The 19,090-nt window shown below is 61.4% G+C and overlaps 1 protein-coding gene across 3 annotated transcripts in view; it reads left to right on the top strand.

The window, feature by feature from the left end:
* Positions 1-19,090, top strand: part of CXXC5 (CXXC finger protein 5) — a 40,202-nt gene that overhangs the window by 7,144 nt on the left and 13,968 nt on the right. The window contains exon 1 of one of the 3 annotated variants that reach the window (XM_029998228.2): positions 13,932-14,059. The exons of the other annotated variants lie outside the window; for them this stretch is intronic. The gene's annotated coding sequence lies outside the window, so the exon portion shown is untranslated. Of the gene's footprint in view, positions 1-13,931; positions 14,060-19,090 lie in introns of those variants that run through there. 3 annotated transcript variants of the gene reach the window in all.

The following is a 19,090-nucleotide window of genomic DNA, read 5'->3' as shown; positions in this document are numbered from 1 at the left end:
CCGTGGGAGGTGCAGACCAGTGCTCTGCCCTCCGCTTTGGAGGAGTCTGTCTTTGGGTTTGGGTCCAGGTCAAGGGAGGGCAAACGAACTGTGCCCGCTGAGGTTACTTGGAGGCTGTGTGGGGTCTTGCCTCCTTTTACAGACTCATAGAATGGTTTGCGTTGGAAGGGACCTTCAAAGATCATTTAGTCCAACGTCCCCCAGAAGATCTAGGGGCATCTTTCACTAGATCAGGTTGCTCAAAGCCGCATCCAGCCTGACCTTAAACACTTTCAGGGATGGGACATCCACAACTTCTCTGGGCAACCTGTTCCAGTGTCTCACCACCCTCATCGTAAAGCATTTCTTCCTTATGTCCAACCTAACCCTGCCCTCCTTCAGTTTAAAACCCTTGCCTCTTGTCCTGTCACGACAGGTCCTGGTAAAAAGTCTCTCTCTGACTTCCTGTAAGCCCCTTTACATGTTGAAAGGTCTTTCAGCAGATCCAGGTCTCGACTGGGCCATGGGGAGGTGAGGGGTGGGAGTGGCCGGTGGCCGGGACATGGCAGCAGGCTTGTGGACAGCCCGGGCGGCTGAACCCGGGGCTGCGAGTGCCGGGCTGGGTTGTCCTTCTCCACCTTCCCCTCCTGCATCCGTGCTGTGTCTGGCTGGGATCACAGCAGGGAGGTAGATCCCAGGCACCCGCTGCTCCCGGGGTCCCTGTGGCCGCTCTCAGTCCCTGCGCCCCTCTGCCAGCCGGGGACTTTTCCCCCAGTTCCCGCAGCCTGTGGGAGCAAGCGGCCGAGGATCACTGGCTCGGGGAGCGCTCCTCTTGCCCTCTGCTTTACCTTCTGCATCTTGCTAATCTGATGACCGGAGGTATGCGAAGCATTTCAAATATGGCCTCGTTAGCTGGCTCCGGACAGAGCACGCAAGAGGCGTTTCTTCACACTCCTATTCCAGCCGGCTGTTGCCGTTCCCTCCTCCCACGGGCATCCTGCTGCAGTTTGCCCCACGCCGGCTGGGATTGGCATGGCCAGTTGAGCCCATCCTGCCTGGCCACGGGATGGGTATGTCCCTCTGCAGGTTGGCTCTTGGCTGCGCCGGCGGTTGTGGGCAGGCGTCAGGGCCCGCGGTGATTTGGGAGCATCATTGCGGGCTTGGGCGAGGGGCGAGTGCGTGCTGATGCTGGGGAGTGGGACGTCCCGTCTGCCTGCAGCCCTGGTGGGTGCCTAAGCCTCCTGCAGCGTGCCCAGCCCGCTGGAAAGACCCGGAGGAGCAGCCCAGGGCACGCGTGGCAGGTGGCCTCTGGGAGGTCCCAGGGAGTCCCCTGGGAGCAGGGGGCTCTCTGAAGGGCACTGGGGTGGGGGATGTGGGATGGTGGGTGCTGGCCCTGGTGGGAAGCTCCCAGCGTGGGGAGCAGAGCTGGGGGGGGCATGGTGCGGCTCTGGGCACAGGGGAGGGAGGACCTTGCGATCCCCTGGGAATTGGTGCTCCCCAAGGGGACTGCAGCCCATCTCTGGCCAGCTCTCCAGGGTGGTCCTCGCAGTGCTGTGCCTGTGAGGATGCTGTGACACTCACTGCGGGGTCCTGTGCCTCTGCCTGACCCACCCCCCTGGGATGGCGAGCGGAGTGTCCTGTCTGTCTGTCCATCCGTGCCTCTCCATCGCCTCTGTGCCCCGGTGCACATCACCGAATCGGCACACTGGGCTGCCCGCTGGAAGGGGCCCCACGCTGCCGTGCTTCCGCCTGGCCCGGGCCACCTGCCCGCAGTGCCAGCACTGGTGGGGACCCTCTGCTTTGGATGTCCCCCGCGTCCCCTGCCTTGCTGCGGTGGCAGCGGGAGCCTGGCAGCGTCTCCCTGCTCCGCTGAAGGAGCTATTTAAAGCTGGTGTTGGGGGGAGAAAAAAATAAATGTAGAAGATGAAGATGATGAGGGCGGCTCTGGCCACCCTTGGGGACAGCTGGCCCAGCGTTGGCGTCCCTGGGGAGGGGATGCCATGGCCCGGCACGGCCCCGGCAGGGCTGGGAGCCGGACGCCAGGCGTTTGCGCTTTAATGCATCAGGACAGCTTGCAAATTCCAGCCTGGCGCGGCAAGGTGCCGGCCGCGGTCGAGCGTGCGCTGTCTCGCGGCCGAGAGGGCCGCGCTGCCATAACCGGTTAGCTCGCCGGCTGCCGGCGGGGCACGAGGGCCCGCGGGGGGCTGGGGGCCGAGGCAGGGCTGCAGGCAGCCCCTGCCATGTCGGGGGGGGGCTCTGTGCAGCCCCCCGCTGCAGCAGAGGTGGGGGGCAGCCCCAGTACAGTGGTGGCCCAGCAGGAGGTTGGCCTGAGAAGGGCAGATCTGTAGGGACCCTTGTCCCCCCCGTCTGCGGGGACCCCTGTCCCACCACCTGCAGAGACCCCTGTCCCCTCTGTCCCCTCCTGTCTGCAAGGACCCCTGTCCCACCCTTCTGCAGGGACCTCTGTCCCACCATCTTCAAGGACCCCTGTCCCCTCCTTCTGCAGGGAACCCTCTCCCCCTTGTCCCCTCCTCGTCTGCAAAGCCCCCGTCCCCCTTCTACAGAGCCTCCTGCTCCCTCATCTATCGGGAACCCTGTCCCCCCTTCTGGAGTGACCCCTGTCCCCTTGGTCTGCAGAGACTCCTGTCCGCCCATCTACAGGGGCCCCGTCCCCCCTGTTTGCAGAGCCTCCCACGTGCAAAGCCCCCTGTCCCCCTGCCCCCCCTTCTGCAGAGCCCTGTGTCCCCCCCATCCACAGGAACCCTTGTCCCCCTGTCTGCAGACCCCCTGTACCCCCCATCAGCAGAACCCCGGTGTGATTCCCAAGCATGCCCCCCCTCCCCAGCACCAATGGTGACCTGAAGGTGGTTCAAGAGCAGCCTGTGCCATCTGAATCCCCCCGAAGAGGGGGTGACCCGTCATCTCTACACATGGGGAAACTGAGGCAGGGAACGGCAGCGCTGCTGCCCGCGCCCCCAGCACCGCCGTGGTTCGGGGCCCCACGTGTCCGGCAGGCTGGGGGCCAGCGGTGGGGGATGCTCCCGGGGGTCCCTGTGCACCTTGGCTGTGGGGGGCATGCAAACCAGCGGCGGATGGTTTTCCACCGAATCCTTTCAAAGGGGCAGTTTCTCATCCTTTCCCTAAATACTTCCTAAACGTTTGAGCCCGTGAGTCGAGCAAAAACCTGCAGGCTTTGCCTCCTTCGCCCGGAGCGCCCGCATCTCCCTGCCGCCACGTTGCCTCCCTTCTCCCCATCCTCACATTTGGGCTCCTTAAATAAAAAAGCCTTTAAAAACACACGTTGGGAAAAAACGGTGTCACCTTGAGCGCTAAACCCGCGGTGCCCGGGGGCCTCGGCGCACGCTCGCCGGGCTCTGGGTGCTCCCCAGCCCCGCTCCTGCTGGGAGCAGCCGGTGGTCGCTGCATCTCGGGCCGGCGGAGGATGGGGCTTTTTCCTTTGTGAAGGCGTTGGGGGATTAGCAAGAGGATTAGTAAATATGACCCCAGGTAAAGATTAAGACCCAAAAAAAAAAAGGAAAAAAGGTGTTGTTTTTTTTCCCCCATGCTGATGCACCGTGAAGATTAAACCGGAATGAATTCATGCTGCGGCCGGCAGTTTGTTTAGGGGTGGGGGGGGTGGCAGGGAGGGATGGGGGGACGGGGCAGCGATGGGGGCTGTGTCTGCGGGTCTGGAGATGCCAGAGCTGGGGGATGGGAATGGGGGACCTGGGGGGCCAGCGGCAGGTCCCCAGGGGTCCCCGGGAGCCAGGCTGCCTGTGGCTGGTGCTGGCTGCAGGCAGCCACAACTGGCAGCGGGTGATGGGGAGGGGATTTTTGGTGGGGGGGACATACTGATAACTGGTGCCAGCCTAATCCTGGAAAGAACTGGCACTGGGCTGCGGGGTGCCGGCTTCAGCAGCTCATCCCAAAGGCCGATAGCTCGGCAGGTGGGGCTGGGAAACACCCCTGGCAGTGGGGAATAAGTCCCTGCCCTGCCCGCGGCTGCCCCCGTTAGAGGTGGGGCGTGCTCTCGTCCCACCCAAGCTCCCTGGACCGCATCCCGAAACCATCCCGCCGCGCGGCCTCCTCTGGGGATAACTGGGGACCTGGTACCATGTATTCAGGCAACAGAGCTCCTCGCCTTTGGCTGGGCCCCCCTCCCTTGGTGGCTCTGCAATCTCAGCCTCGCAGCGCTCCCCTGGGAAGCACCGGGAAGGGGGGATGAGGGGGTCCCCTCCAGGCTGGGGGGGTCCCCGCTGTGCTGGGGGCACGTCCCCTCCAGAGGCGGTGCTCCCGCGTCCCTTTGGCGATGAAGCAGGGGAGATGCTGAGACCGGGGGCAAAGGAAACTGGGGAGTGCGGCCTTTCTGAAGGACCACATGACCAGTCTGTGTACTGGGAGGAAACTGGGGTGGCCTTCTCTGGGGAGGATGGGCAGCAGTGACCCCAGGGCAGCCGTGTCCTAGTCCCTTCTCTTCCCTGTCCGCCCAGGGCTGGGCTGGCCCGGGGGTAATTCCTCTCCTGGGAGCCCGGACCTCTTCCCTGGGTCCGTGGGTGCTCCGGGGGGGTAAAGCGGAGCCGGCTCTGCTTTGGGCACCTCCCAGTGGGGTTGACCCCTCTGTTGGGGCTGAGTCTTTTTGGGGGGTCTGAGCACTGGCTTGGTGGTCAAACACTGTTTTGGGGGGCTGAGCATCGGCTTGGGGGTCAACCGTCGTTTTAGGGGGCTAAGGACCAGCTTGGGCGTTGAGCACCGTTTTGGGGTGCTGAGAACTGGCTTGGTGGTCAAGCATCATTCTGGAGGGCTAAGCACTGGCTGGGGGGTCAAGTACTGGTTTGGGGGGTTAAGCGCTGGTTTGGGTGGCTGAGCACCATTTCAAGGGGCTGAGCACTGGCTCGAGGGTCATGCACCGTTTTGGGGGGCTGAGCACCAGCACGGGGATTGAGCACTGTTGTGGGAGACTGAGCACTTGCTCAGGGGTCAAGCACTGTTTTGGTGGCCTGAGCACCACTTTGGAGTCTAAGCGCTGGCTTGGGGATCGAGCACCATTTTGGGGAGCTGAGCAGCAGCTCAGTCGTTGAGCACTGGTTCAGGGGGCTGAGCACCAGCTTGGGGGAGTCAAGCACTGTTTTGGGGGGCTGAGCACCATCTTGGGGGTCAAGCACCAGTCCAGGGGGCTGAGCACCCACTCAGGGGTTCAGCACTGGCTTGGGGATTGAGCACCATTTTGGGAAGTTAAGCACCAGTTTGGGCATCGAGCACCCATTTGGGGGGCTAAGCACCATTTCAGGGGGCTGAGCATTTGCTCGGGGGTTCAGCGATGGTTTCAGGGGGCTAAGCACTGGTTCTGGGGTTGAGCCCTGGTTTGAGGGGCTGAGCACCAGCTCGGGGGTCAAGCGTCGGCTTGAGGGGCTAAGCACCGGCCTGGCAGCTGTGTAGGCAGATACCGTGCTAGGGTGGTGTGGGCAGGTCCAGCCACCGCTCGCTCGGGTGTTTCATAGCCTGTGGGGTTGGATCCAGCAGCGCTGAAGACCAACAGGCAGCTGGGGGCTGGATCCTTCCTGAGAGTGCTGGGGGGGTGGCATCCCGCTGAGGATGTGCTCCTGCCTCGCACCCCGTGCTGCATGTCTGGGGGCTGGTGGTGCTGGGGGGGGGGGAGGTTCTTCCTGCTCCCTCTTTGACCCTGTCCTCCTCTGTGTGCACTCATACTGGAGTGGCCACGGGATGAGGAGTAGCAGGAAAAGCTGGCTCTGAGTCCCTTTGCTGGCACCAAGTGCGTGGGCGCATCCCAGCCCTTCCCTGCCTCAGTTTCCCTCCTCCAGCTGAGCTCTTCCAGGTGTCTCCCCCGCTGCCTCCTGCCCACGGCGGTCTGGCTGCTCTCCCAGTGGGCTGCCATAGGGCATCCCTGCCCAGACAGGCAGGGCAGGCAGGCATGGGAAGGAACGCCTCATCCCCACACCCTGTGGCAGGGCAGCTGGTACCCTGGCCGTCATTGGGGTACCAACAGTATCCCTCTGAGTATTCTTCTGGGAGCTCCGGTGCGGTGGGGTGTGTTGGCAAGCTGTCGCCCAGCCAACTCCATGCCAGAGCCCGAGCTTGCTCTCCCAGCAGTTCCAGCAGCCATCGCCAGCCAGGAACCGGATCCACCAGAACCTTCTCCTGGAGCAGAGGTGGCCCTCGAGCTGGTACCCATGCCCGTGCCATGGTGCTGGTGTGTGGGGGTGTGTGTGCGTGGGTGCAGGGACCACCGTCCCCCTCCAGCTGAGCTGCTGCCATCGGAGAGGGGAGAACCATGCGGTCCCCTGCCCTGGGGGTCTGCAGGTCTGGGACAGCATGAGGAGGTGATGAAGAGGAGCCTGAGGTGTCTCTCAGGCCCTGGGCAAGGAAGGGCGCAAACCTACTTTTTGTGCCTCGCAGGTCGCTTTGGACCCTGCCGGTCCTGGGCATCCTGGGGACCCATTTGTCACCCTGCCTGCACCTGGGATGGCACCAGTTGCATCTTCTCATCCACCCCAGGGGAGGCCAGGGGACAAGGGCAGGGCTTCCTCCTGGTGCCAGGGCCGTGCCATGTCCCAGGGCTTGTCCCTTGTGCCGACCCTGCCGCAGCATCTGCTCTGGTAGTGCCGTCGGGCTCCTCGCGGCATTTCCTTTCTTTCCGTGGGATGCAGCCCTCCTCCTGCTCCGGAATGTCCCCTCTCCTCCCCAGGGGTGGGGGACAGATGCAGACCAGGAGGAGGATGCCTGCGGCTCCATGCCCAGCATCTGCATCCCCAGCACTCCCCGCTGTGCAGCTGGGCTCTCTCTGCGTCCCCCAACAGAGCCATGCATGTCCCCGCGGGCTTCCCAGGATGTGATGGCACTGGGAGCTGGGTGGGATGTGATGACCGTAGAAGGTCCCCTTGTAGGAGAGGGAGGAGTGAGGCTACTGGGGACACCAGTCTTGCCGAGTCCCGTCCTGGAGGTCAAAATCCTGCTCTTCCCCCACCCCGGCTGGCTTTGCGCTGGGACGCTGCTGCCAGCTGCATCCCCAGCTGCCCCCCAAAGCTCTCCTGGGGGGTGACCATGGGGCGAGGGGCCAGGGGTCTCCCTGCGCCCATCCCAAACTTGCCGAGGGACCCCATCCCAGAGCTGGAGTCGGTGCCCTGGAGCAGGGAGCAGCTCCTGGGTCCCTTGGGAGCGGGCGTGCGCCACCCAGCCCCACTGCCCCTGAGCACCCGGCATCGTTTATTTAACAGGTGGAAATAAAAGCAAATAAGGAGAAGCTTGGAAGTACGGGGTTAGAGAAGAGCTCAGGGCTGCCCGTGGAGTTTGAAGGTGCAGGTGGGTGCTGGGGGAGCAGAGGCTGTCGCCAGAGCACAGGGAGGCACTGTGCAATGCGGCCAGCTTTTTTGCTGGATGCAGCAAAACCTCTTTTCTCCCTGTCCCCCTCTGTGCATGCTCATACTGGGGTGGCCATGGGATGGGGACTAGCATGAAAAACCGAATCTGGGTCCCTTAGCATGGGCGCATCCCAGCCCATCCCTGCCTCAGTTTCCCTCCAGCAGTGCAGCTCTTCCAGGTTCTCCCTGCTGCCTCCAGCCCGCGGGGGTTTGCTTGTCCGGCTGCTCTCCCGCCGGGCTGCTGTGGGGCATCCCTGCCCAGACAGGCAGGGCAGGCAGGGACGGGAGGGGATGCGGTGCCCCACGGCAGGACGGCTGGTACCCTGCGCCATGCCGGGATCCCGAGAGCATCCCTCTGAGTATTCCCTTATGAGTCTGGCCGTAGGTGTGCCTGGGGGGCCAGGTGCTCCAAAAGACACAACCCCCCTGTGCCCTCAGGGCTGAGACTGCCCCAAACTCATCTCATGGGTGAAAATAGCTGCAGGGCAAGGAGGATGCTTGGCCACATCCCTGCCCAGCTCTCCTTCAGCTGCATCCCGGCTACTGGAGCTGTCTTGCTCTGGAGGGACCCTCCGGCGGGGGCCCCTGGACGGGCTTTGTGCCGGGGTTGGGCGGGGGGGGGGCTGCGACGTGTAGGAAATCACGTGGTTTGGGGACCTGGGGCTTTACGGGAAGCGAGGGTCAAGGCGAGAGGCGGAGGGACCCACGCTGGGCAGCTCCCATCCTGCCTGGGGGCAGCTTGGCTGGTGTTAAGCTCAGGATTGGGCCCCCAAACCAGCTGCCCCGCAGCGGCTTCCCGGCAGGCATGGGGCGAAGGGCAGCGGGGGGGGGATGATGAGCCGCCATCCCTCCCCAGAGCAGATGGTCCCTCGGCAGCAAGCTGCCCCTTCCGCATCGATTACCCGGGCTGGCCGTTTAACGATTGCTTTCTGGGGTTAATTAAACTCTCCTCGCCAAGGGCTGCTGTGTGGCAGGGCCCTACCTGCCTGCAGCCCTGACAGACCCCCCCAAAACGGGGGGGGACAAGCCTGTAGCTGGAGCTGGGGTTTGCTTCCAAGCCAAACCTCGCCCTTAATATCCATCCCGGAGCGCAGCGGGCGTGCCGGGAGGATCGCTGCTGCCGGCTGCTCTTCTCTCTAGGGCATCTGGAGCAAGGTCAGCTGCCGAGCCTGGCCGTATCCCACTCCCCGGGCAGCCTGGGGTGCTGGAGGAGAGGCTGCTCGGCATCTTCCCCCCTGAACACTAGTTTTTTGGAAGCGGTTCCTGCTACCTTGCTCCCGTAGGGTTTGGGCTGCGACCGACCGCATCTCTATTTGCAATGATTTTGGAGAAAGGCGTCAAATATTTGGCAGCCAGACGGTCACTGTGGAGCAGCGTGGTTTGCAGAGCGGGTCGCCAGCCCTGCAATTGTTGGGAGTTGCTGCTTCTTGCATATCTAAATGTGCCCTTTCAGCGGGCGCTCTCGGTCGAAACTGCCATCTTTTGCCTCATTGTCAACCTCGGCGAGGTTACGCATCGTTTGCTGACTCACAGCCTCCTGCTCTAATTACTCGGCTCGACTCCCTCCCTGGAGCCGCCCGGCAGATCGCTTCCCGTGGCCGGCTGTGCTGCTTGCCGGGGGGGGGGGGCTGGAGCCGGGGCACCCCATGCAAACCCGCTCCCTGCACCCATCCCTGCCCACGGGCGTCGCTCCGAGTCTCCGAGGGCAGCTGAAAGCTGCTCGCCTGGTCGCCTGCTCCAGCATCCCACCGCTCGCACCCCCCCGGGATGGTTTTGGGATGCGGCTGGGGGGCTGTACGGCGGGCGCTGGTAGGGTGAGCGCATGGCGTTGCCCGACCCATCGTCCAGGCGCCATCCCGGGGTCTTCGGGGCTGGCTGCCTCACCGGGCGTCCCCCCGGCATCCCCCCGCCGAGGGACGCTGGCTGCCGCGTGCACCCTCCGGCCTTCCCACGAGCATCCCGGGCGCGCGGCCCCCCCCCGGGGCGAGCGGGAGCCTGGCCTCCCCCCTCGGCGGCAGCGCCGGCTGGGACGAGCTGCGCACTAAACCCGTTAGCTGAGCCTCTTTGATCCCCGTCTGATATGATCAGCCGGCCGGTAAGCTCTCAGCCGGGCCCAGCGTGATTTCCAGCGTCGCAGCGATTCGAACAGACGCCGCAATTACCGCCGGGGTCGGGCTGGTCCCGCTCCTGGTCCTGCTCCTCCGCGCTGGCTGGGGCTCCTGTCCGCCCAGGAACAAAGCTTCAAAAGAAAGCACCAGCTCTGCCCTTAAGTATTATTATTACTTTTTGTTTTTTTAAATATCGCCCCCGTCCTGGGCTTGCTTTGCCATCACAGTGTCGTGCCGGTAGGAAGAGCCTGCTCTCTGCTCCGGCATCTCGCTTCTTGGAGGCTTGCACCCTCCAAGGAGAGGGCACCCAAACCCACCCATCCCAGCAAGCCAGATGGGTGCAGGGACTCAAGTTGGCTTCCATTAATTTAATTTTTATCTCCCTCTGTGTTCGGGTGGTAATATTGGGGCGGAAACAACATCCCTGCAAATCCATCTTGCTAACGGAGGTGAAACCAAGCCGGGTAATCTGGTGGTAACAACAGCGCTCCAAGCCGGGTAATGCAGTCGCGCTCGCCTTGGAAGAGGAGATATTTTATTTATTTATATATCAAGAAAAAAACCCATATATGTGTTTGCACAGGCTTCTGTCTGTCACAGAATGGTACAACCACGCATCTTATCTCGTAAAGCCATATTTTGGCCCTTTTTTTTCCCCCAAGAAAGTGAATTTTAAGCACCGGGAGACAGTGATGGTTTCTTTGGAGCTGTTACGATCTGCCATGTACAATAAATCCGTCTTAGTTTGTGGATTATTGGCCCAATAGACCGTAACAGCTCTGTCAGCCCCTCCTGGCATGCTGTGTCCGGTGAGCTCAGCCTCCTGTGGGTTTTCCTTTATTTTTTTTTATTTTTTAGCAGAAATTTCCTAAGGATTTTTCCATGCCGTGTGCGTGTACAGTAGCTGATATGGAAATCACGGGAGCTCAGTTACGTGCCCAGGTTTTTTGTTTGATTTTTTTTTTTCTTTTTGTTTATATATTTCCCCTCTTAAGATACGCAAAGGCACAAACCTAGATGCTGGAGTCCAAGCACCCAAAATATGTTGAAGCAGGAAGGCAGAACTGTCGCTTCTGGAGCGCGGCAGGCTGGCGAGGGGCTGCCTCGGCAGCGCAGGTCGGGCTTGTCGGGGATGGGGTTTTGCTGCTTTCCAGCAGGATTTTCCCCGGATGGCCCCGCTCCTGCCAGCCGTCGCTCTGGTCCCCTGTGCTTGATCCAAACCTGGAAAAACAGGATTTCCTGGGGATGGCGTGGGATGGTGTGCTGGCCCCTCCGTCCTCACTGGGCAGGGTGCTGGGTGGCACGTGCTCCTGTCACACCCCAGCCTGAATTTGAGGGGGGTCTGAGCCCCTCGGAGAGAGGGGAACCTGTAGCTGGTCCTGCCCCAATGCCAGCCACCCCCTGGTCCCGCCGCGTGGGCTCAGCACGGCCCCGGGTAACGCAGTGGGGTGAGATGTGGGGTGAAATGTGAGCTGCAAGGCATGGGGTGAGGTGCGGGGTGAGCTGTGGGGTGCCGGCGCGGCGTGGAGGTGCAGGCACGGGGTGCGGGCACACGGGGTGCTGGTGCAGGGTGCTGGGTGCAGGCGTAGGTACCGGCACGGGGCTGTGGGTGCCCGCGCAGGCAGGAGCAGGCGTGCTGGCCTGCCCTCTGCCACCGGCTTGCTGCACCCCAGTCTTTACTGGGGACGTTCCTCTCTTCCCTGGCACCTGTTGTCTCTGCTCTCCCCTGGGGATGCCAGGCACGGGCTGGGGGGGGATTAGAGCTGCTGTAGTGCCAGAGCAGCTCGGGGAGGGGGGGGGGGACACGACACACGCAGCCGCCTTTGTCCTCAAGGCCAAGCAGGGAACGCCTGCCTGGAGGAGGGTGCGTGGGATTTGGGACAGGGCAGGAGCGGGCTGAGCGCTTGGTGCCGTCAGCGATAGCCCGTCCGGGATGGGGCTGGTGGGTGGCCCCCGGCGTGCCAGGGACGGCCGGTGTCGGTGGTGCTGCGGGGGGCTGCTGGCCGGCGATGCCTTTAAGTGCCCCCAGCCCCTGCGCTGGAGGAGCCGCTCTCGTCCCAGCAGCTCCGTAAGCCCATTAAGAGCTCAGGGAGCCTTACGCCTTGGGGGTCTGCAGGAGGGACTTGCACTAGTTCAGCTTAAACCCCTTGAGCCGAAGCGGGGCCGCCTGCTGCGGGGACATGAGGACGTCCACGGCCACCCTCCGGAGATGCCCATCCTGGATGTTCCGCGGGTGCTGGCTGCTTCCCTCGGCCGCGAGGGACGGTGAAGGCTGCAGCCCTGGGAGCACCCTGCTGTAGGGTTTTGGCTTTGATGCATCATTACAATGCATCGTTGGGGTAAAGAATTACCTCTTTCTCTGCAAAATCCTTAAGGAGGATGTTCCTCCTCCCAGTACTGAGGTTCAGCCTCACATCATGTAGCAGGAAGGTGCGAGGAGACCACGTGGATCCATCCGGGCTATGCAAGGATGGAGTAGCCACAGTGGTCGAGGTGAACCTGGTCAGGAAGTGCTGGGGAATTTCTTCTGCTTTTAACCTGGACGTGCCCCATGTCAAAAGCTACCAAAGGAGGAAAAAAAGACCCTAAGAATGGGTCTTTGTGAAGGCCTTGAGATGGTAATGCCCCTTCCTCTGTTTTGTGAGCACAGCGTTCCCTCACCCTGCCTTCTGTCACGCCTTGGATTTGCCCACCACCCGCCAGAAGACCAAGGAAGGCATCGTGGACAGTCCTTAAAATGCCAGTGGCTCATCCTAGCTGCAGGGACGAGTTTCTTTCTGCCCGATCCTCCGCCTGCAAGACTGATCCTGTTTGCTGGGGGATGGAGGCTGCTGGGGCTCCCTTCCCAGCTTGCCCCCACAGCCCCTGCTTGTCCCCCAGGCTCCCGTGGGCTCTGCCACCATGGAGCAAGTCACCAGGGGCAAGGTGTGTGAGTCTGTGGCATGGTGGTGCCAATGTGGGGAGGAGGGGGAGATGGAACAGACTGGAGAAAGCAGCAGATGGAGGAGGATGTTCATTGTGGAAGCTGAGCGCAGGTGGTGGGGATGTCAACCCTTTGGGTTGGTGCTCCGTGGTGCTGGAGGCCCCGTTCCTCCCATCTGGGGGCTTGCCGGTGCGGCGGCAGGAGGACCCGTCCGGAGATGGGGACGTGGCTGTTGGATTTTGGGAGGGAGTGGGATCAAACACTTCTGCACAGATGAAGGAAGATGGTTCTCTTGCAGAGGGGTCACCAATTGAGCACCAGGTCCCTGGGAAGAGGCTGGGGGCTCTGAACCCACCCTGTGCTGGCTGGGGAACAGGTGGACCACCACAGGGCAGGTGTTGGCTGTGACAACTACATCCAGCTTGTTCCCTGCCATTCCAGCTTGCCACCGTGTTCCTCAGTTTTTGGGGAAGTGAGAAGAGGCAGAAGCATTGATATCTAAATCTAGTTTTAGTTGTAGACCCTCAGAGCTTGGGACCAAGAAGGACCAGTAAGTCCAGAAGGATGTTTACACCCTGTCATCAAGTCTCTTCAAAGCACATCTCCAGTGCGGTAAGCTCACCACATCGAGACCTTTCCAGCTCCCACCATGTGGCGTTTCCTTCATGCTCAAGACTCGGTCTTGCGGCTCTTCCCCATCTTCTTCCATGTTGTGACATTTTGTGAGACAAATTATTCCATGGCGGCTCTCCTTGAGGCCACACGCAGAGTGAACCCCTCTGTTTCTTACTGTGTGTCCTGCGGCTCTTTCATCTGAGGGTCCCCTCATCCTGACTCGTGTCATGGCTGGTAGTGGTGGTGGCCCCTTACTCCGCCCCAGGGCCTCAGCTCTGCTTTCCAACTGTCTTGTGGCTGGTTCTTTGGGATCTCCAGCTTCACACGTCTCACTTGTGCTTTTTTGATAAGTCATGGTGCTGGTTGTTAAATTACCATAGAATCAGTGAATGGTTTGGGTTGGAAGGGACCTTCAAAGATCATCATCCAGTCCAACCCCCCCTGCCATGCGCAGGAACACCTTCCACTAGACCAGGTTGCTCAAAGCCCCGTCCAACCTGGCCTTGAACACTGCCAGGGATGGGGCATCCACAGCTTCTCTGGGCAACCTGTGCCAGTGCCTCAGCACCCTCATTGTAAAACATTTCTTTCTTATGTCCAACCTAACCCTGCCCACTTGCAGTTTAAAACCATTGCCCCTTGTCCTGTCATGACAGGCCCTGGTAAAACGTCTGTCCCCATCTTTCTTAAAGCCCCCTTCATATGTGGTAAGGTCTTGTGGCTGTGTGCGAGACATCCAGTGAAAATCTTAAGTGTTTTGTAGCGGTCCAGTTGCTTTCTGCAGCCAAACTGGTATCCAATCAGAGACAGAACCTGGGCCTGGTTGGTACAACCCCTCCCCACCGTGCCACCGCATCCCTGAGGTGGGACTTCTTGTCCCAACAGTTTGTTGGGAACTGTTTTCCTAATCACTCTTCCCATCAGCTTGCCCAGGACTGCTGTTCTTCCGTCCTTCCACAGGGAAAGCAGACACCCTTTGTCTCGGGCTGATTCTTGAAGAAGCATCAAGAACCAAGAGAGCTGTTAGACATCTCCTCCGAAGGAGGGCTTGGTGTGGGGTAGGTGCATCGCCTGTGCTCCTCTGGCCTCAGACACATTTCCCATCCGAGAGCATGGCATGTGTTTGGTGCAGGTCTCCCTCCTGGCTGTGGTCCTGCTTGAAGGTAGAACTTCTCACCTATGACATCACAGTTGGTTGCCGTCGAAGCCCCGGCGGCCAGGACAGGGCTGTTCTCACTCGCCTTGGGGTGCCCCAGTGCCAGGGCTCGCTGATCACCAGGATGTGGTGCAAACCCTCCCTGCGGCTCCGCTCTCCCAGAGGACAAGGAGCTGGTTGCTCCCTGGGCTCCGTCAGGTACAAAAGGGAGGAGCATCATCTCCTTCTTTCGTTATCCTGAGATGCTCCAGCAGGCCCATTGCGTCGGGCGCTGCACCAGCATGGTTTTCTTGACTGCCCTTGCCCTTGAGCGCGCGGATGGCTTGGGACATCTGGGTCTAGTGCTACAACTACGTGTCGTGGAGAAGCCAAAGGGGAGGAGGGTGGTGAGGGTCGCAGGAGACCTGAGGACTGGTGGAACCAGTGTCTGTGGTGTTCCCCAGGGTGAACCAAAATGACAGAGCACCTGCAGAGCATCTCAGGTCCTGGAGGTGTCGGCAGCAAGTGTCCCTGTCCGCTGGTACCCACTGGCCTTGTGGTTGCAGCCTTCCCTCTGCCCAGGTCTCCAGCACCGTCGTCTTGCTCAACGTCTTCCAGCCTGGCATGCAGGGCCCGGCAGGTCATGCTGAGCTCACCTGTGCTGCCTTGAGCTGTCCTGGGCTCTTTGGTTTCCATCCTCACCACCTCCAGCAGGATTTGGCTTGGCACTGGGGTCACCCGTGACCTCCCAGTTGTGCCGGCTAGCGGGAGGCTCCCAGGGTGCATGGCAGCGAGCTTGGGTGAGTGCTTGTGTCCGAGCTAGAGCACGCCAGGGTTTGCTCTGTATTATTCTGGATTGAAAAGGAAAAAAAGTGATTGCTCTTTCCCAGTTCCTGCATTTCCTGAGAGCAGCCTAGCTCCTAGCTTATCTTCAGACAGCCTCGGGGGTATTCCCTTGGAGTTTGGGAGTTTAATCAGGCATTGCTGGGGCATGTGAACTCTGTGTCGAGTCGCCTTTCCCATGGAGTGGAGCGCCTCTTGCAGATATTTGGGTTGGCGTGCCTGGGCTGGGGGCTGGGCTGACTGGGAACGCGCTGCTCCTTTTCCTGGGGATGCGACTGGGAATGGCCAGGGGGTGACGACCTGCCTGGCCGGGGGCGGTTTGCGGGCAGGATGCTAGCAGCAGCTGCGGGCAGGGTGGCTTCCCGAGGGCACCCCCCGCAGCGGGGCTGGCTGTGCTTGGATGTGCTGGTTTGGCAGCGGTGGGACGGAGCTTTTGTCCCCTCCAGCCCTGCCTCTGCCACCTGCCTCTTTTTTTCCCCAACCCGTGGATTTTCCTTGTAGCATCCCGGGCGGGGTCCGCTGGTCCCCACGGGCCGTCCTGACCCAGTGCCCTCCTCCTGGCTCTGGGGTGGCTCTGGCCCCTCTGGCCCTGACCCAACTCCGCTGCTTGTTTTATTTTGGGTGATTTTGAATTCGGCAGAGAATCGGGACCTGGGTGGAAATGCCCGATGCCGGGCTCTGCTTCGCCAGTGAAATTGAGGGCTTTTGTTGCTGGCTCTTTAGCAGGCAGTATTTCTTTTTTTGGGGGCTGGATATATTCCTGGCAAGTAAAATGACGGATGCTCTGTTTCGTTTCCAGTGGCAGCGTTTCAGATTCCTTGCTCCAGGGCAGGAGCCGAGCAAACTCCGATTCCGGAGCAGCTCTGGTACCTTGGCAGCTTAAAGGCCACGGGGTTTGCTTGAATGACAAGTGGCGCCGAGCGTGGGGAAAGCTCGGGAGAGGCGGTTTCGTGCGGTGTGCCCTCGATCTCTTGCAGGAGCGAAAGCCCGCTGAGCAGGGAGGCAGCTTTTTATTGTCTTTGCGCTTCACAGGCAGACTGGGCGGTGGTGGAAAGGCGACACACAGAAGGATGGCAAGTCCTGCCTTGCCGGTGAGCGGGGATGCTCCCCAAGTCTCTGCTGGATAGATGGGGAGAACTGCAAAGACTTGGGGCATGGTGTCTTCACCCTAAAAGCTCTTGGGTGCCTCTTACCCCGGCTGTGCCCGCACCTCCAGTTGTACCCAGCCTGGAGGGACGGGTGCAGATCCCAGCGGCTGGCTGAACTGCATCCCGCAGCGTTGGCAAGCCCGAGCCATCGGGCGGAATGGGACCGGCTGGCAGGGCTTGCCTGCTGCCTGGGATGCTGCAGTGCTGGGGATGAAGTGTGAGGGATGGGAGTCCTCAGCCCAGGGTGGATCAGGGCAGGTCGGAGACCTGCCTTCATGAGCCTCCCCAGCCTTTTTTGGTCCATCTGGATGGACCTGAGGCACATGCGGATCTGCAGGCAGGGCTTGGGGTGGTGCTGGCAGTGGGCAGGGTTTGCCCATCCCTGCCAGAGGTCACCTGCACTTTCTTTTGCCGCTGGAGATGACCCTGACTGCTGCCTGCGCAGGAGGGTGCTGGTAGCTGGGAAGCAAGACCTGCCCCCCAAAACCTCTCAAGCCTCTCTGGTCCACTGGGCTTACTGGGAGCAATTCCCCTGGGGTACCAGGGGAGGCTGTGATGCCTGGGCTGGCCAGCCCCATTGCTGTGGTGAGTTCTGGCTGTGCTCAGCAAGGCTGTGGGGCTGGGAGGAGACTGACCCAGACTCCACAAGGGCTGTGGGGTGCCCCACTGCCCCCTCCCAAAGCTGAGCTGGTCTTCCTCCCCACCAAACCCTGGCCAAGCAGCTCTCCTCCCCTTTCTCTTCTTCCTCCTATTTCCCTCCTGCCAGCGAGGCCAAGCAAAACGTGGTGCTGACCAAAAATAACAACCGCCAGCAGATCCAGACAATGGATAAACCCCCGGCGAGGGCGAGGGCGACCCGAATCCTCCCAGAGGAAGACGGGATTATTCGCCGTCCTCTTAGACATCTGTCAATAGCTGCCGTTTGCGGACCCCGGTGGCTTTCCAACGGTGCCGCCGCCTTCCTGGTGGTAAAAGCGGTTCCTCCAAAGCGGTCGCCTTCACGAGCGGGCTCTTGCGGAGGAGTTGGGGGGCTCGCACGCCTTAATCCCACCGGTGCAGAAGCAGAGGGGACCGAGCCCTCCGGGGTGTTTTTGGTGTGAGCGACGGAGATGCTTTTCAGATGCCAATGTCTTCTTCAGCCCTCAGAGGGGTGACTGGCCAGGCTGGGTGCTCGCTGCGCCCTTGCTTGCACGGCTTCTGCCTTGCTTCCCTGCGCTTGCTTGGTCCATGGGGCGCAGGCACCATGACGTTAGCCTTACCCTGCCACCTTTGAGGTGGGGGTCTCATCACTAAGGACCATGAGGTCCCCACCACCCATTAATGACCAAACTTAAATGCACAGAGCTGGCCCTGGGGCTCTTGAGCGTGTGCTCCCACTGCTGGCGTGCTTCTTGTTTGCCGATGGTGACAGTGACACAGGTGCTGGCACGGGTACACCGGCCCTTCCGACCGCCAGCTCTCCTGGGATCTGGAGCAGCCCCTTGGTTTGTGCTCTGCTACCGTGGAGCTGCCTGTAGGATGCAGAGGGATGGGGCTTTGAAAGAGCCGGGAGGACAAGGGGACATCTCCGGGCTGGGGCTGCTCTTGGAGGTGGCACTGATGGATTTGGGGCTCTTTGCCATCAAATATTCCCATGTGGCTGTGCCTACAACTTTTTTCTTATTTTTAATTAACTTCTCGGAGCTCTGTGCCTGCTGATCAGTCTCTTCATGACCTGGTTATCGGTTAGACCCCAAGTAATTTACGCTGTAATCGCCCCATCTGTTAGCAGGAGTGATTCACACGTCTTAGCTTGTCCTCGGTGGGCTGTGTGCGGGTCTCCCCAGGGCGAAGCCTTGCCTGGGCCCCCGCAGCCTTTTGCGGTGGCTCTCGGGGCTCTTGCCGGGATGCCTGTCAATGCTGGCGTCTGCCGCCGGGCAGCGCCTGCCCCGTGTCCGCCTGGTCCCTATGCCCTTGGGTCAATCAACCTGGTCTCCTGAACGTCGCAGCCCTGAAATCACCTTGGGGACCTCCCTTGGTGGAGGGGACATCAAGGACTAGCTGGCCCAAATTGCTGGGATCCCTCCAGGAGTGTCAGGGGGGGCTTTGCAGGGAGGTTCTGCTGGGCTGGGAGTGATGCCGCATCTCCAGGGGGGCAGCGTTAGGCAAGGCGATGCCAAGCCGGGGGGAGTGGGCGAGCGGCAGAGAGCCGTGCCACGGCGCGTGAATGTCAGATGCTGCTTGGCTGCGAGCTGGGCTCGTGCGAGCGCAGATCTGTTCAATCCCATTTGGAGGGGGGGGGAAGAGCGGGGGGGGCCCTTCCCGAGGCTCAATCTGGTAGGTTTTAGTTACAGTCGTTTTAGGATTTGGGCAGTGAATTGGCGCAGCTTTGGCACAGAACGGGGGGGATGGATGAGCACCGGGGAGGTGAGGCTGCCAAGCCTCCATCGTCCTCCCCGAAAGAGGGAAGGGGGGGGCCACGCAGGTGGGTGCAGCCCCCCAGGGCTGAGCAGCACGGCCGTCACCCGGCTCTCTGGGCAGCAGCTGGGTGAGGGGAGGAGGGGAGGAGGTGCCTGCCGTTGTCCGCAGGGCACCCGCAGCCCTGCAATGCTCGGGTGGACGTTTCAAATCACGTTATCTCCATAACCGCCCGGCTCCGGCCGCTCCGAGTGGCAGCGGAGATAAGTGGATTTCCAGGGAGCGCCTGGTCGTCTGACATTTAAGACTCCTTAATCCGTAACCACCACCCCGCAGAGGCAGGACGCAGCCACGTTTCCCAGCCGGGCAGCGTGGGGCGGCCCTGGGTGCAGGTCGGTCCCCGTGGCGGTGGCTCCGGCTGTGCCGGCACCGCAGCTCACCGGGGCAGCAGAGTGTGCATGGGGCCGGCTGCGGGGTGAGGTTCAAGGATGTGCATGGAGGTGGTGGTGTCTGGGGACATCCTTGTCCTCTGCACGGTGGTGACCTCCTTGGAAGCCCAGGGCACA

Source organism: Aquila chrysaetos, chromosome 22, assembly GCF_900496995.4.
Source record: "Aquila chrysaetos chrysaetos chromosome 22, bAquChr1.4, whole genome shotgun sequence".
NCBI classification, from domain to species: domain Eukaryota; kingdom Metazoa; phylum Chordata; class Aves; order Accipitriformes; family Accipitridae; genus Aquila; species Aquila chrysaetos.
This window is presented reverse-complemented; position numbering and strand designations above follow the sequence as displayed.